The 16,044-nt window shown below is 39.6% G+C and overlaps 1 protein-coding gene and 1 pseudogene across 1 annotated transcript in view; one reads left to right on the top strand and one right to left on the bottom strand.

Annotated features, from left to right (window-relative positions):
• The window catches only part of L3mbtl4 (L3MBTL histone methyl-lysine binding protein 4), a 366,608-nt gene that overhangs the window by 42,932 nt on the left and 307,632 nt on the right, over positions 1–16,044 (top strand). The window lies entirely within an intron of this gene.
• Positions 11,298–11,970, bottom strand: LOC110283768 (peroxiredoxin-1 pseudogene; annotated as a pseudogene).

Raw genomic sequence — 16,044 nt, 5'->3', positions numbered from 1 at the left:
CTCCAGCTTGCTTCTTCAGATCATTTGCTTGGAAAATTGTTTTCCAGCCTTTCACTCTGAGGTAGTGTCTGTCTTTTTCTCTGAGATAGGTTTCCTGTAAGCAGCAGAATGTTGGGTCCTGTTTGTGTAGCCAGTCTGTTAATCTATGTCATTTCATTGGGGAATTGAGTCCATTGATATTAAGAGATATTAAGGAAAAGTAATTGTTGCTTTCTTTTATTATTATTTTTTTTGTTAGAGTTGGCATTCTGTTCTTGTGGCTGTCTTCGTTTTGGTTGTTTGAGGGATTACTTTATTGCTTTTTCTAGGGCGCGATTTCCGTCCTTGTATTGGTTTTTTTCTGTTATTATCCTTTGAAGGGCTGGATTCGTGGAAAGGTAATGTGTGAATTTGGTTTTGTTGTGGAATACTTTGGTTTCTCCATCTATGGTAATTGAGAGTTTGGCTGGGTATAGTAGCCTGGGCTGGCATTTGTGTTCTGTTCGTGTCTGTATAACATCTGTCCAAGCTCTTCTGGCTTTCATAGTCTCTGGTGAAAATTCTTGTGTAGGCCTGCCTTTATATGTTACTTGACCTTTCTCCCTTACTACTTTTAATATTCTCTCTTTATTTAGTGCATTTGTTGTTCTTATTATTATGTGTCGGGAGGAATTTCTTTTCTGGTCCAGTCTATTTGGAGTTCTGTAGGCTTCTTGTATGTTCATGGGCATGTCATTCTCTAGGTTTGGGAAGTTTTCTTCTATAATTTTGTTGAAGATATTTGCTGGCCCTTTAAGTTGAAAATCTTCATTCTCATCTACTCCTATTATCCGTAGGTTTGATCTTCTCATTGTGTCCTGGATTTCTTGCATGTTTTGAGTTAGGATCTTTTCCGTTTTGTATTTTCTTTGATTGTTGTGCCGATGTTCTCTATGGAATCTTCTGCACCTGAGATTCTCTCTTCCATCTCTTGTATTCTGTTGCTGATGCTTGCATCTATGGTTCCAGATTTCTTTCCTAGGGTTTCTATCTCCAGCGTTGCCTCACTTTGGGTTTTCTTTATTGTGTCTACTTCCCTTTTTAGGTCTTGGGCGGTTTTATTCAATTCCATCACCTGTTTGGTTGTGTTTTCCTGCAATTCTTTAAGGGATTTTTGTGTTTCCTCTTTAAGGTCTTCTACCTGTTTAGCTGTGTTTTCCTGTATTTCTTTAAGTGAGTTATTAAAGTCCTTCTTGATGTCCTCTACCATCATAATGAGATATGCTTTTAAATCCGGGTCTAGCTTTTCGGGTGTGTTGGGGTGCCCAGGACTAGGTGGGTTGGGAGTGCTGCGTTCTGATGATGGTGAGTGGTCTTGATTTCTGTTAGTAGGATTCTTACGTTTGCCTTTCGCCATCTGGTAATCTCTGGAGCTAGTTGTTATATTTTTCTCTGGTTAGAGCTTATTCCTCAGGTGATTCTGTTAGCCTCTATCAGCAGACCTGGGAGACTAGCTCTCTCCTTAGTTTCAGTGGTTAGATGACTCTCTCCAGGCAAGCTCTCCTCTTGCAGGGAAGGTGCCCAGATAGCTGGTGTTCGAACCTGTCTCCTAGCAGAAGTTGTGTTCCACTTACCAGAGGTCTTAAGATCCTGTGGAGGGTCCTGTGGGGGTCCTTGCGGGTGTCCAGAGACTCTGCATGCAAGGAACCCCGGTGCTGGCATGGATCGGAAGGGACTTGTGACCCTGATTAGGCCAGGTTTTCTGCTTCCCTAATTAATGCAGTCTCAGGTCCTGCGGGATTGGATTGGAGAAGACGCTGTGTTCCACTCACCAGAGGTCTTAAGATCCCATGTAGGGTCCTGAGGGGGTCCTTGCGGGTGTCCAGAGACTCTGCATGCAAGGAACCCCGGTGCTGGCATGGACCAGAAGGGACTTGTGACCCTGATCAGGCCCCAATTGTGAGTTTCTATATAAACCATGGCCTACTTACTGCACAGAGAGGCTTCTGTGATGAGGTCTGAGAGTTCACCTATCTTATGGGTAGAGAGAGGTGAACATAGAGAGCAGGTTGATATTGTGTGAATTTAACAGAAAAGTGGTAGCTGGTTCACCGCTGGAGCCTGTGAACTCCCCAATCATAGATTATTGATTAAGTTTACAGTGCCAGGTATGTGTCTCCTCCTGTGGGGTAGGTCTGGTGTGGGTTTGGTTTTTTGTTTGTTTGTTTGTTTGTTTGTTTTTGTTTTTCGAGACAGGGTTTCTCCGTATAGCCCTGGCTGTCCTGGAACTCACTTTGTAGACCAGGCTGGCCTCGAACTCAGAAATCTGCCTGCCTCTGCCTCCCAAGTGCTGGGATTAAAGGTGTGCACCACCACTGCCCAGCTTGTGGGGTAGGTCTGAAATCCAATCAGAGAGCAATTGTTTAAAATTCAAGCCACTATTGTATCCATGGGTATATTTTGCTACATCAGTCATCACTGTTTACAGGGTTAGGGTTTTGATGACTTTCTCATCCCAGTCACCTGTAAAGTACTGCCCAGTAGTCAGCAGGAAGTTCTCTGGTCATTACCCAATTAATATCTTGATGTCCTATGCCTAAAATTTGGGGTGTCATGAGGAATGGAATATTTCTATCACTTCTGGCAGATAATCAAGAGCAATAACAAGAACCTGGATTTGGGGATGGGGAGAGCATTTCTGGGATAGTTCTAATCAAAAATTTGAGCCGGGTATTTTACACACGAAACTTAGTCTGTCTTTTCTCATTTCTTCCTCTTCCTCTTCCTCTTCCTCTTCCTCTTCCTCTTCCTCTTCCTCTTCCTCTTCCTCCTCCTCCTCCTCCGCCTCCTTCTCCTCCTCTTCCTTCTCCTCCTTCTTCCTCCTCCTCCTTTTTCCTCGTCCTTCTTCCTCCACCTTCTTCTTCCTCCTCCTTCCTTTTCCTCCTTCCTCCTTCTTCCTCCTTCCTCCTTCTTCCTTCTTCTCCTCCTCCTCCTCCTCTTTCCTTTCCTTTCCCTTTCCCCTCTCCCTTTCCTCTTTCCCCTTTCCCCTCTTCTTCCCTCCCCTCTCCTTCACTCCCCTCCCCTTTCTTTTCCTTTTCTTTTTCCCTTTCCCTTTTCCCTTTCACTTTCCCCTTTTTCCCCTTTTCCCCACCTTTCCCCCCTTTTCAACCTTTTCCTTTTTCCCTTTCCCTTTTCCCTTCTTTTCCCTTTCCCCTTCTTTTCCCCTTCCCCTTCTTCCCTTCCCCTTCTTCCCTTCCCCTTCCCTTCTTTTTCCTTTCCTTTCCTTTTCCTTTTCCTTTTCCTTTTCCTTTTCCTTTTCCTTTTCCTTTTCCTTTTCCTTTCCCTTTCCCTTTCCCTTTCCCTTTCCCTTTCCCTTTTTTCCCTTTTTTTCCCTTTTCCCTTTTCCCTTTTCCCTTTTCCCTTTTCCCTTTTCCCTTTTCCCTTTTCCCTTTTCCCTTTTCCCTTTTCCCTTTTCCCTTTTCCCTTTTCCCTTTTCCCTTTTCCCTTTTCCCTTTTCCCTTTTCCCTTTTCCCTTTTCCCTTTTTTTCCTTTTTCCTTTTTCCTTTTTCCTTTTTCCTTTTTCCTTTTTCCTTTTTCCTTTTTCCTTTTTCCTTTTTCCTTTTTCCTTTTTCCTTTTTCCTTTTTCCTTTTTCCTTTTTCCTTTTTCCTTTTTCCTTTTTCCTTTTTCCTTTTTCCTTCCCTTCCCTTCCCTTCCCTTCCCTTCCCTTCCCTTCCCTTCCCTTCCCTTCCCTTCCCTTCCCTTTCTTGAGACAGGATTCATCTGTGTAGCCCCCTGGTTGTCCTAGAACATGCTCTGTAGACTGGGCTGGTCTTGAACTCAGAGATCCACCTGCCTCTGCCTCCTGAGTGTTGGGATTAATGATGTGAGCCACCACTGTCTGGCTGGGGTGCTGGATTTTTCATTTGCTGGTCTTCTGTACATTTGTAAGTAGAATTTTAAAGATGTTTATTTATATTTTTGAAAATGAGTATATAGTTTAAAAAGGGCAAATACAGACAGGCACTAAGGGAAGAAATGAATTTTCTACCATACCCCTCATACTTATTTATATTAAGTATCAAATAAAATATTTTGTGCAATATGTAACCACTGCTAATAGTTTGCTGTGTATAAGAAACAAACAAAGGGGAAAGTTAAAACCACACATTTTTTATGGATGTTTATGAATATATCACATACTCACAGGGCTTATCCTAAATAGACAAATAACTTATGTGACTTATAGCCTCATGCTTGCCTTGCAAGCCCCTCACCAGGGAACTATGTTCTTAGCCCTATGTTTTTTTGGCAGTTGATAAGCATACTTTGGATATCCAAGTCTGCTTATTCTTTTTGGTGGTACAAAGTGCTCATTTTGGGAATATGTCATGATTTTAAAAAAGATTGAATACTTGTCTTGTTGTTGTTGTTGTTGTTTTATTTTTAAAAGTTAGCATAGAAGCTAACAAAGTGGTGTTATGGCATCTGCAGACATTTGTGCCAACTCCACTCTGCTCTGATTCATCCTTCCTCATGACTACCTTCGCCTGTGGTCCAGGGCACACTGTCCATCTGCCTTCATTTTCCAGACAGTTCCCTGTTCTGACTTCATGTCAGCTGTTTTCTATGACCCTCACTTTCTTCCTCCCTTAGGATCTTTTTCTTCCTTCTCATGATCTTCTTTCTAGTTTCCATGCATGGACACACACATGCACATACATATGCACACATATATGTACTCACACATGCACACACATATACACATGAATGCACTCACACATGCACACAAATACATACACACATGCATACACACACATGCACACACGAATGCAACATATATACCCATAGTTTTAAACTTAGGTCATGCATATGAATGAGCGCACAGTGGTATTGGCCTTTCCCCGTCTGACTTGTTTTCCCTCTAGCAGTTTTAAAGAGTCAGTGTTATGCTTAAGATCTCTGATCAATTTTTGAACTGACTGTTGTGTAGGATTTTAGCTAGGCATCCAGAGTCATTGTTGTAGGTGGAAATCCAAAATTTTAAGCACCATTATTTAGAAGGATGCAGGCTTTGGTATGTTTGTAAAAAGTTAGGTGGTGTTACCCAAGTAGGTTTGTTTCCTTGTCCTCTGTTCTGCTCCATTGGTCTGTGGGTCTGTTTTTGTGTCAGATACCATGCTGATTTTACTATTGTAGCTTTGTGATATAATTTGAGATCAGGTACTGTGAAATCTCCATCAATGTTCTTTTTGCTAAGACTTGCCTTGGTCATTCAGTCTTTTGTGCTTCTAAATGAAGTTTAGGGGTTTTTTTCCTTCCTTTCTTCTTATTCTACAAAGGATGTCATTAGTATTTTGATGGGGATTGCATAATATACTCATTTTCTCGATATTAATTCTGTCAATCCAAGATCAAAAGAGATCTTTTATCATCTAGAGTCTTCTGCTTCCTTCTTCAGAGTCTTAGAAGTTTTACTGCAGAGGTCTTTTACTTTCTTTGCCAGGCTCATGAAAGCCTTTGTGGAAGGAACCCCTCTCCCCTGGATTCCTCTCTTGGCAAGTTTGTCACTGCTGTGTTGAGAAGCTACTGACTTTTGTACATTGATTTTGTACCCTCCTCCTTTGCTCAAAGACGTTTCATTTCTAAGACTTTCCTGGAGAGGACTTTAGAGTCCTTTAAGTATAGCATGATGTCATCTGCAAATGAGGATAATGTGGCCTCTTTCTTTCCCTTACTTTGATCTTTTTTTTTTTCCTTATTGCCCTAAGGCTTTGAGTACTGTGTTGAATAAAACTTGATAAAGAAGCATCCTCAGATGTGAGAAGAATGTTCTCACAGCTCCAAATTTTCCTTATATGGTCTTTACTATGTTAAGGAACAATTTCTTCTGTGACAAGTTTTTTTTTCCTCTTTCTTTCTTTCTTTCTTTCTTTCTTTCTTTCTTTCTTTCTTTCTTTCTTTCCTTCCTTCCTTCCTTCCTTCCTTCCTTCCTTCCTTCTTCCTTCCTTTTATTTATTTTTTGTTTGTTTGTTTGTTTGTTTGGTTTTTTTGAGACAGCCCAGTCTGTTCTGTTACTCACTCTGTAGATCAGGTTGTGCCTCAAACTCAGAGATCCATCTGACTCTGCCTCCCAAGTGCTGGGATTAAAAGCCAGTACCACTCTAGATGACCTTCTATTCCTGAGATTTCTTTTGTTTTAAAGCTGGAACTGGAAATTGTACCTAGGGCCTTACACCTTATGGTCAAACAAATTGCCACTGAGCTATAACCTCATCTTACCTAGAGTCTTCAGAGCTTTTATCATGAAGGGCTATTGAACTTTTGCCAAATGTCTTTTCTGCATTGCTTTATATAAACACGTGATTTCTGTTCTTAAGCCGTCGATGTGGTGCACTATACTAAGCTAATGTTGGTTGGGTCCCAAGAATGAAGTGAACACAGTTGTGATGTGTGTGCTATATGGATTTTAATTTGTTCTTGAAATCTGTTTATAAGAATTACATTAGCAATTTTGTATCTATATTCATTAAGAAATTGATCTGTGGTTCTCTTTCTGTTGTATGCTTATCCACTGGCATGTAGGAAATGCTGGCTTAACAGGATGAATCTGGCAGTGTTTCTTCCATTTTCATTTATGAAACAGCTAGAGGAGCATTGATATTAATCCTTATTTAGTCAGAATATGAATTTAATAGTGGCTTGTTGATACCTCTATAACAATAAAGTTTAATTCAATTTTTATTAATACCACGTTATTACCAGATATTTTCAGTTATGTATATAATGTATTTTTTATTAAATCAACCCCATACACATTCCTTCCTCTGAGCTCATCCTTTAGCCTCCCACCACTTTTCCCTTGTTTTCAAGCAGCAGGAGTCTCAGATTCCTACATGGAAATAAGGAACCTGTGCATGGGTAAAGGACACAGGTTCTTAGGAAGCCTGGTCAGGGGGTAGGTGGAGTTGGTGGTGGAAGTCTGGAGTCTCAAACTCAAGAGGAGATGCTGTCAGATGGGCACAGGATATGTAGTGTTCCAGCAGGGAACATGTGGTTGCAAAAATATGAATAGCTTTATAAATTAAAAAGCTAGTTTTGCTGGGTATAGCAATCTAGTATGGCAGTCATTTATTTCCATTGATGGACAGGTATCATTACATGTTATCCCGTGTTTCTGATGAGCAGCAAGATCTTATTTTGTTATTTGCCTCTGTGTGTTAATGTTTTTTCCTTACTCCTTTAAGTATTTTTCCACTGTTATGCACTTCCAACATTTTTATTATGTTGCAGAGATGTTATACTATGTTCATGTCTATTTGAGGTTCTTGTGTTTATGTGTCTGTTTCTTTCTCAGGATTTTGGAGAGTTTTAGTTCTAAGTTGATTAAGTAAATTATCTTTGTCCTTTGTATATGTCTCAGCTTCTTCTATCCTGAGGATTCTTAGATTTGGTCATTGATTGCTTGGAACAGTCATTGGACTGTGAGGTCATGCTCACTTGATTTCCCATATTCATGTTTGTGTCTAGAGCCTCATAACCCACACACTCCATTCTTGATGCACTTTCTTCCCCTTGGTTGGTTCTATCAATGATACTGGGATTCTGTACTCAGATTCATTAAGATTTCATTTCCAATATTTCTGGTTTTCTTTTCAAAGTCTCAAACAACTTGCTGATTTTTTTTTAACTTTTAAAATCCACACATGACATTTACCTATTTCAGTGTCTTTGAGTTAATTAGGTAAAGTCCTTCTTCTGAAGGACTTATGTTGCTTTGACCTTTTGTAATTTGTGCTGCAATCTGCATAGTTTTTGGGAGGGTGGATGTCTCTTCTATTTTGTAAGGAGCATTATCTTATTTTTTACATTTTTTTTGAGATTCTATTATAATTACAACATTTCTTCTTTCCAATTTCGTCCTCTATAAAACCCTCTCACTTATCTCTCCTTGCTCTCTTTCAAACTCATGACCTTATTTTTATCCATTGTTAACACACACACACACACACACACACACACACAAACACACACAGTCTGTTTAGTCTGTATAGTGCTACTTGCATGAATGATTTTGGAACTGACCGTATGGTATTGGGTAACCAGTTAGGCTCTTGTCTCTGTAAAGACTGTTACTCTCACTCTTGGCGTTCCTTAGTTATCTGTAATTCTTTGTGTGGGACTGAGGCCTTGTGGGCTTTTTCCCCCTTTGATTGTTTGTATGTGCTTGGCCCAGGGAGTGACACTATTAGGAAGTATGGCTTTGTTGGTGTAGGCTTTTCACTGTGGTTGGGCTTTAATACCCTCATCCTAGCTTCTTGGAATCCAGTCTCCTCCTAGCAGCCTTCAGATGAAGATGTAGAATTCTCAGCTCCATCTGCACCATGCCTGCCTGAATGCTGCCATGCTCCTGCCTTGATGATACTGAACTGAACCTCTGAACCTGTAAGCCAACTCCAATTTAATGTTATCCTTATAAAAGTTGACTCGGTTATGGTATCTGTTCACAGCAGTAAAACCCTAACTAAGACACTTATCCACCTAGGCATTAGGCATGTCTATTAGTGTCATTCTTATTAAGATCATGTTTGTCCAGTCATGTCAGTGAGATTTTTATGGGTATAGCTTCTGATATTTTGGGAGACACAATCTCATAGCAAACTCTCTGATATTCTGGATTTTACAATCTATTCATACCTTCCTCTGTAATATTCCCAAAGACTTAGGTTTAAGACTGTTTTGTAGATATATCCAGTAGGACTGGGCTCTTTTGATTGGTTTTGGTTTTCTGTGGTGGTATCTTCTGGTACAAAAAGAAGTCTCCTTGATAAAAGTTGAAGACTACTATAGATATAAGGACAAATATCCTTATCTGTGGGTGTAAGGACAAATATTTATAGATTATTATTTCTTCCATTAGCTTACTTATTCATTCACTTACATCCCAATTGCTCCCCCCTTTTTTTGGTCCCCCCACAGTCTCTCTCTCCTTTGCTCCCTCCTTTTCTGCTTTGAAAGGGTGGAGACCCTTCCTGGGTAATATCCCATTCTGGCACATCAATTCTCTGAAGACCTAGTAGATACATCCTCTCCCTCTGAAGCTAGACAAGGCAGCCCTGTTAGGGGAATGAGATCCATAGGCAGGCAACAGATTCAGAGACATCCCATGCTTCAGTGGTTGGGGGATCCACATGAAGACCAAGCTGCACATCTGTTACCTGTGTGCGGGAGGAGGAGTTAGGTCCAGCCCATGCTCACTCTTTGGTTAGTGATTCAGTCTCTGGGATTCCTCAAAGGTCCAGGTTAGTTGACTCTGTTGGTCTTCCTGTGGAGTCTCTATACTCTTCAGGTCTTTAATCTTTACCTTAACTCTTCCATAAGACTCCCCAAGCTCTATCCAATGTTTGTTTATGGGTATCTGCATCTATTTCAGTCAGCTGGTACATGGAACCTTCCTAGGACATTTATGCTAGGCTTCTGTCTATAAGCATAACAGAGTATCACCAATAGTGTCAAGAATTGGTTCTTGCCCATGAGATAGTTCTCAAGCTGGGCCAGTTATTGGTTAACAATTCCCTCAGTGTCTACTCCTTCTTTGTCCCTGCATTTCTTGTAGGCAAGACACATTTTGGGTCAAAAGTTTTGTGGGTGGGTTGGTGTCCTATCCTTCCACTTGCTTATATATTATTTGATAAGGGCTTAGTAAATTAGTGATTGTAGGTTCTCCTCAAATATCCATGACTTTACTGAGCAATTAGCAAGGCTTCAGTATCAGGCATAGTTTCCTTCTTGTTCAGATGATCTTAAGTCCAATTAAAGGGCCATTTGTTAGTACCAAGTTATTTGTGCCACACTACTGTACCTCTAGGTTTAACTTGTCATGCTAGTTTTTGATGTGGTTCATAAGTGTCAATGCTAGGTAGGACTGCTGGTTTACCTTATTTGGGAGCTTTTGGTACAAAGCATCTTTGTACCATGAAAGTTAGTTTTCAGGGTTAGGGTTATACCTCTCCTGGGCATATATCCAGAAGATGTCCCAACCGGTAAAAAGGACACATGCTCCACTATGTTCATAGCAGCCCTATTTATAATAGCCAGAAGCTGGAAAGAACCCAGATGTCCCTCAACAGAGGAATGGATACAGAAATTATGGTACATTTACACAATGGAGTACTAGTCCACTTTTAAAAAGAATGAATTTATGAAATTCCTAGCCAAATGGATGGACCTGGAGGGCATCATCTTGAGTGAAGTAACACAATCACAAAGGAACTCACACAATATGTATTCACTGATAAGTGGATATTAGCCCAAAACTTAGGATACCCAAGATATAAGATACAGTTTGCTAAACGCATGAAACTCAAGAAGAATGAAGACCAAAGTGTGGACACTGTGCCCCTCCTTAGAATTGGGAACAAAACACCCAGGGAAGGAGTTACAGAGACAAAGTTCGTAGCTGTGATGAAAGGATGGACCATTTAGAGACTGCCGTATCCAGGGATCCATCCCATAATCAGCTTCTAAACGCTGACACCATTGCATACACTAGCAAGATTTTGCTGAAAGGACCCAAATATAGCTGTCTCTTGTGAGACGATGCCAGGGCCTAGCAAACACAGGAGTGGATGTTCACAGTCAGCTATTGGATGTATCACAGGGCTCCCAATGGAGAAGCTAGAGAAAGTACCCAAGGAGCTAAAGGGATCTGCAACCCTATTGTTGGAACAACATGATGTTCTAACCAGAACCCCGGAGCTCTTGTCTCTAGCTGCATATGTATCGAAAGATGACCTAGTCAGCCATCAATGGAAAGAGAGGCCCATTGGACTTGCAAACTTTATATGCCCCAATATAGGGGAATGCCAGGGCCAAAAGAATGGGAATGGGTGGGTAGGGAAGTGGGGGGCGCTATGGGGGACTTTTGGGATAGCATTGGAAATGTAATTGAGGAAAATATGTAATAAAAATATTAAAAATTAAAAAAAAAAGAAAGTTAGTTTTCAGGGAAGAGGCATTCAGTGGACCCTGAATTTGGTTTCTGAAATGCATTTTACCTTTAGCAATAGGTACTTATCTTGTACCTTGAGAGGCTAATCAACAGCAATAGCAATAGCAATGCTGTTGGGAAGTCTCTTGGACAGCCCCAGTGAACAACCTCAAACAGGCATTCTCTATTTTTTTCCCCTCAGAATTCATGTTTAATAGTTACTTTTAAAAAAATTAACAGACTGGTTTCTGTAACTGATATAAGATGGTCTGCCATTACCAATAGTGGAAGAAAGGCTAACCATCTCCAGTCCTGTAGGAAGGCTTATCTGGAATCATACCATGTCATGTGTTTAAGCATGAGTAGAATACAAGAGATTTTCTTCTGGCTGCTCAATGCTTCCTGGCAGAAAAATGGTCCATTGCTCACTTCTGCTTAGAGAAATACTCTTTGCTCTTATTGACATCAGACTTGGTGGTCCACTGCCAGGTTTTCAGCCAGCTGGGCATACTTTATCATGTTTGTCAGTGAATTGGAAGGCCTAGACTTGTCAGATAATCGCATCCATAGAGTGGCTAATGGGAAGATCGTTTATTGTTATCTGTCGAAGAATACCTTTATCATCAATAATAAAGAGGCCCCTGAGAGAGATACCTTCATCAGCCTTTAAGACTCCATAATCCTGAGCAATGGTCCACTTGGAAATTGATATTAAGGGAATGTCCATGGGTCTCATCCTCCTTGTTTCTTGGGTGTGTTAATCCATGACAGATGACAGAAGTAAGAATCCACAGAAGTTCTAATCACTTGGCAGTTGAGTTTCTTAAAATCTTCTGCTCTATCACTGAAAGCAATGATTTCTGTGGGACACATAAAAGTAAAGTCAAGAGGGTAAAAGAAGAACACAACATATTTTCCTCTGTATTCACTTAGGCTGATATCCTTGAATTGTCCATCTGGCATAACAGCTGTAACTTTGAAGTTGAGAGCCAGATGTCCAAATTTTTACATTTCCTGCAGACATCTTGCTATCAGCAGGGTCAAGCCATAGGTCTCACAAACAGAAACAACTCTGAGGATGCCGGAAGAGGTTTGCACTCTTTATTTTTTATTTTTTTGATTTTTGTTAGGTTATCTTTGGCTCTTGGAGGTAATGTTGTCAGTTGAGAAAAGCTTATTATATATATATATATATATATATATATATATATAAACAGAATTGCATACATTATAGGATTATTTTAAGGTAAATAGTTAATAGTATAATTTCTTACAGCTTTTTCAGACATTCTCATTGTTATTTTCTCTTCCTCCTTCCTTCTGTATTGAAATCCATTCATCCCCTATCCAACAACCTTTCTTCATCCCCCATTAGATAACCTATACTCTATTCTCTTTTACCTTCCTCCATTTTTATTGTGTATCTGTCTGCCTCATGTTCTCTAAAGTGCTCATATATCCCATTTCTGTGATCAGATCATTCTTACAGAGATATTCCCCTCTCTATTGCTTTCAGAGCTCCATACCCTGGCAGTGGTATTGGTTTATGCTTTTGTTTTCTGCAACCACTCCAGGCTATGTGCTCTCATCTGAAGATTTAGAGTTGGGAGCCCCAAATGAGACAGAAATGTGTCATTTGACTTTCTGGGTTGGGGTTACCTCATTCAATACAATCTTTTCTACTTCTATTCACTTACCTGCAAAGTTCATGAGTTTGTTTTTCTTTACAGCTGAATAGTATACTGTATTGGATTTGTACCAAATTTTCACTATCCATTTGCTGGGGCTGAAAGACATTTAGGTTGCTTTCATTTCTTGCTGGGGGCCAACCCAAGCTGGGGGCTCTTCTATCTTGTTGGTTCTTCTTGAGCCAGTGGACAGGAAAGATCATCGGTGGAAGTTAAGACTTTGTCTTAGGAGATATTTAAGATTGCTGTATAATAAAAAGTTTACTTATCTAAGTCTAAGTTACTATGCTATTGCAGCTGACCTGCCTTCTGTGATCCTCTGAGGCCAGAGACTGCAGTCTCTGGCACTTAGCACCTTATCCCAAAACAGCAGGAGATTAAGTAAGGGATTAATTGTTAGATCCTTTTCCTTTGCCCTTTGCTTGTCAGGCTATGGGGGCAACATTTGGAGTGATAAACTTCTATTGAACCAGGAGACAAGAATAACACTTGCAGAAGGAAAAAAACTACATAAGCAAGTATGCATAATCTTACAAAAGACAGATTTATGCATGTTTTCATACATTTCCATTTAAACCAGTAGGGCCTAGCTTGCATGCTTTCTCACAATTACATACTAAGACACACACATGCATACATTCTCACAATTACATACTTACACACACATCCACACTTACATATGCATATGGAGCAAGAGACCAAGCAACAGTATAGAAAGAACTCATTCTGGATGAAAATTAACTCCAAACTTTATTGCATAGAGAAAGAAAAAGCTTCTACCCTTTTAATGCTAAACGAATTAAACCCAAGTTGGTAAGAAGAAAGCTTTGTTCCTTTAATAAGACTAAGCCTGACTTGCTATTAAGAAAAGACCTGTTCTGTCCCATGGCTCCTTCTGCTCTCTGCAGCTTCTTCTTTGTTCCTCTTTCCTTCTGCATTCTGCACATTGCTCTCTTAGCTTTTTTACGTTACCCATAGTTTCTAAGTTATTCTACTATGCATTCTCCTTCTAATCTTGCTCTCTCCTCCTGCTCTGAAGTCACAAGAATGCTCTTACTCTCAATGACTTTTCTCTGAAAGCCATGACTATACTTTTAAACTCTTCTTGCATTCAGTTCTGTCTAAAAATTTCTCCTCAACTCAGTTCCCTTTCACAGCTCATTTCTTCTCAGCTCAGACCTTCTCACCTCAGTTCTGACCCTTCCCTTTATCCTCAGCACTTAAACATCTTTCTGAATACATGATCACATGTTAAAAAGTCCATCGAAAGTTCACACACAAAATCAAATCATAAATTGCAATAGAAGTTTACAACAGAGAATGTTTTCATGCATAACCATTAGGAGTAATTACCTAGCTAAACACCCACCACCTGTCTCAGCTTTATAGGTTCACTGAAGGTTTAAAACCATAACTAAGTTATTAGTAAAGTTTTATATAGATAAACCCAGTCAATATTTTATCTTCGGCCCTAGCACCTATAATAAATTGTTAGATTTTTTTTATGACCTTTGGTTAATTCTTTTACAACCTCTTGGAATATGCTCTGAGTAGGAGAAAGTCTGGTTACTTCTAAGAGCTATTAACTGGTGACACATGGGAGACTGACAGAGTTCTCATCTCACTTTTGACTATCTGAAAAGGACCTAATAGGAGTCCCACTATAAAAGAGCTTAATAATCACAGATATAATTTTAGGAATTCTTATGGAATCATCATTAAGACTTAAAAAGTCATCTATTTGTCTATATAGCACCACTACAAGACAGTACATCTTCATGGACCTGCAGAGATCTGCTCCAAAGGGTATACTATTACTTAATGATTGCTATATAAGTTTAATAATAACAGGAAAAGCATATTAATAGCAGGAATCTTTTATAAGATGAATCCCTTACTGCCTTGCTTAGTAAGTGCGAACCTGCCACAGATGATAAAATAATCTGAAGCAGGCTGTCTCAGGATGATCACCTGCTAGTTATTAGCTTGTCCCATTATGGCTCCTGACATAAGCTATTGTGAACAGAGAGGAACATAGATTTATGTTCCGTGGATTATGATGTCATACTTTGTGTCTATAGTTGAGTCATATGGCAGATTTATTTTAGCTTTTGGAGAATTTTCTCCCACTGATTTGCATAATGGCTGTACCAATCTGCAATCTGATCAACAGTGAACCAGGGTCCCTTTTTCCCACATACCCTCCAGCATTTGCTATTGATTGATTTTTTTAAAAAACCTTTGTGAGGTAAAATGAAACCTCAAAGTTGTTTTGACTTGCATTTTCATAGTTGCTAGGGATGATGAACATTTTTTTGAGATATTTCTTAGCTATTTATTTTATTCTTTTGAAAACTCTGTGTTTAGGTCATAGGCTCATTTCTAGAATGGATCATTTATTTTAAGGATCTTTTTTTAAAGTTGTTTACAGTTATAGATATTCATCAGTTAGATGTCTAGCTGGCAATCATTGTTTATTTTCCAGTCTTCCTCTTTCCCAGTTGATTGATTGTTTAGCTGTGCAGAAGCTTTTCAGTTTTGTGAACTCCTCATTTGTTGGCCTTAATTCTTGGAAAAACGGAGTCCTGTTCAGACAGCCCTTTCCCACATCTATATTCTATAGGGTCCTGCCTATGTTTCCTTCCAGCTATTTCAGGGTTAGGTCTTTGATCCACTTAATTGAGTTTTTATAGAAGGTGATAATAGATATAGGTTTAACTTACTCTCCTGCCGTGGACATCCAGTGCTTCAAACACCATTTGCAGAAGATCCTTATTTTTTCCAACTTAGGCTTTTGGCATTTTTTGTCAAATTTTAGGTGGCTGAAGTTAGTTGTGTTTGTGTTTCAGTCATTGGCTTTATTCCATTGGTTTGCATGTCTGTTTTTGTGCCGGTGCCATATTGTGTTTGTTACTATGGCTCTGAAATGTATCTTAAGATGTGGAATTGTAATTCTCAGTATCATTCCTTTTGCTTAGGATTGTTTTAGCTATGCAAGGGAATCCATATGAATTTTAATGTGGTTTCTTCTATTTCTCTGAAAAAATGAGATGAGACTTTGATTGAGATTTCCTACAGGCAGGATTGAGTGAGCCGGAGAGGTGAAGGACACCACAAGAAGACCTACAAAGTCTCCAAACTTGGGCCCATGGAGGCTCATTGAGACTGAACCACCAAACAAAGAGCATGTAGGGGCTGTACCTAGTAAATGTTGGTAGAATTGTCATGTTCACAACATTATTTCTACCAACGTACAGCATATAATGTTTTTCTACATTTTAGTTTCTTTATCTCTTTCTCCCAATATCTAAAGTTTTCATTGTGGAGGTTATTCACTTTCTTTGGTAGGTTTATTCCTAGATATTTTATTTTCTTTCAGGCTATTGGAATGTATATATGTCCATGAACCC

This window comes from Mus caroli, unplaced genomic scaffold (genome assembly GCF_978045245.1).
Source record: "Mus caroli unplaced genomic scaffold, Mus_caroli_1 scaffold_18, whole genome shotgun sequence".
Lineage (NCBI taxonomy): Eukaryota > Metazoa > Chordata > Mammalia > Rodentia > Muridae > Mus > Mus caroli.
The sequence above is the reverse complement of the archived record's forward strand: the minus strand, read 5'-3'. Positions and strand labels throughout refer to the sequence as shown.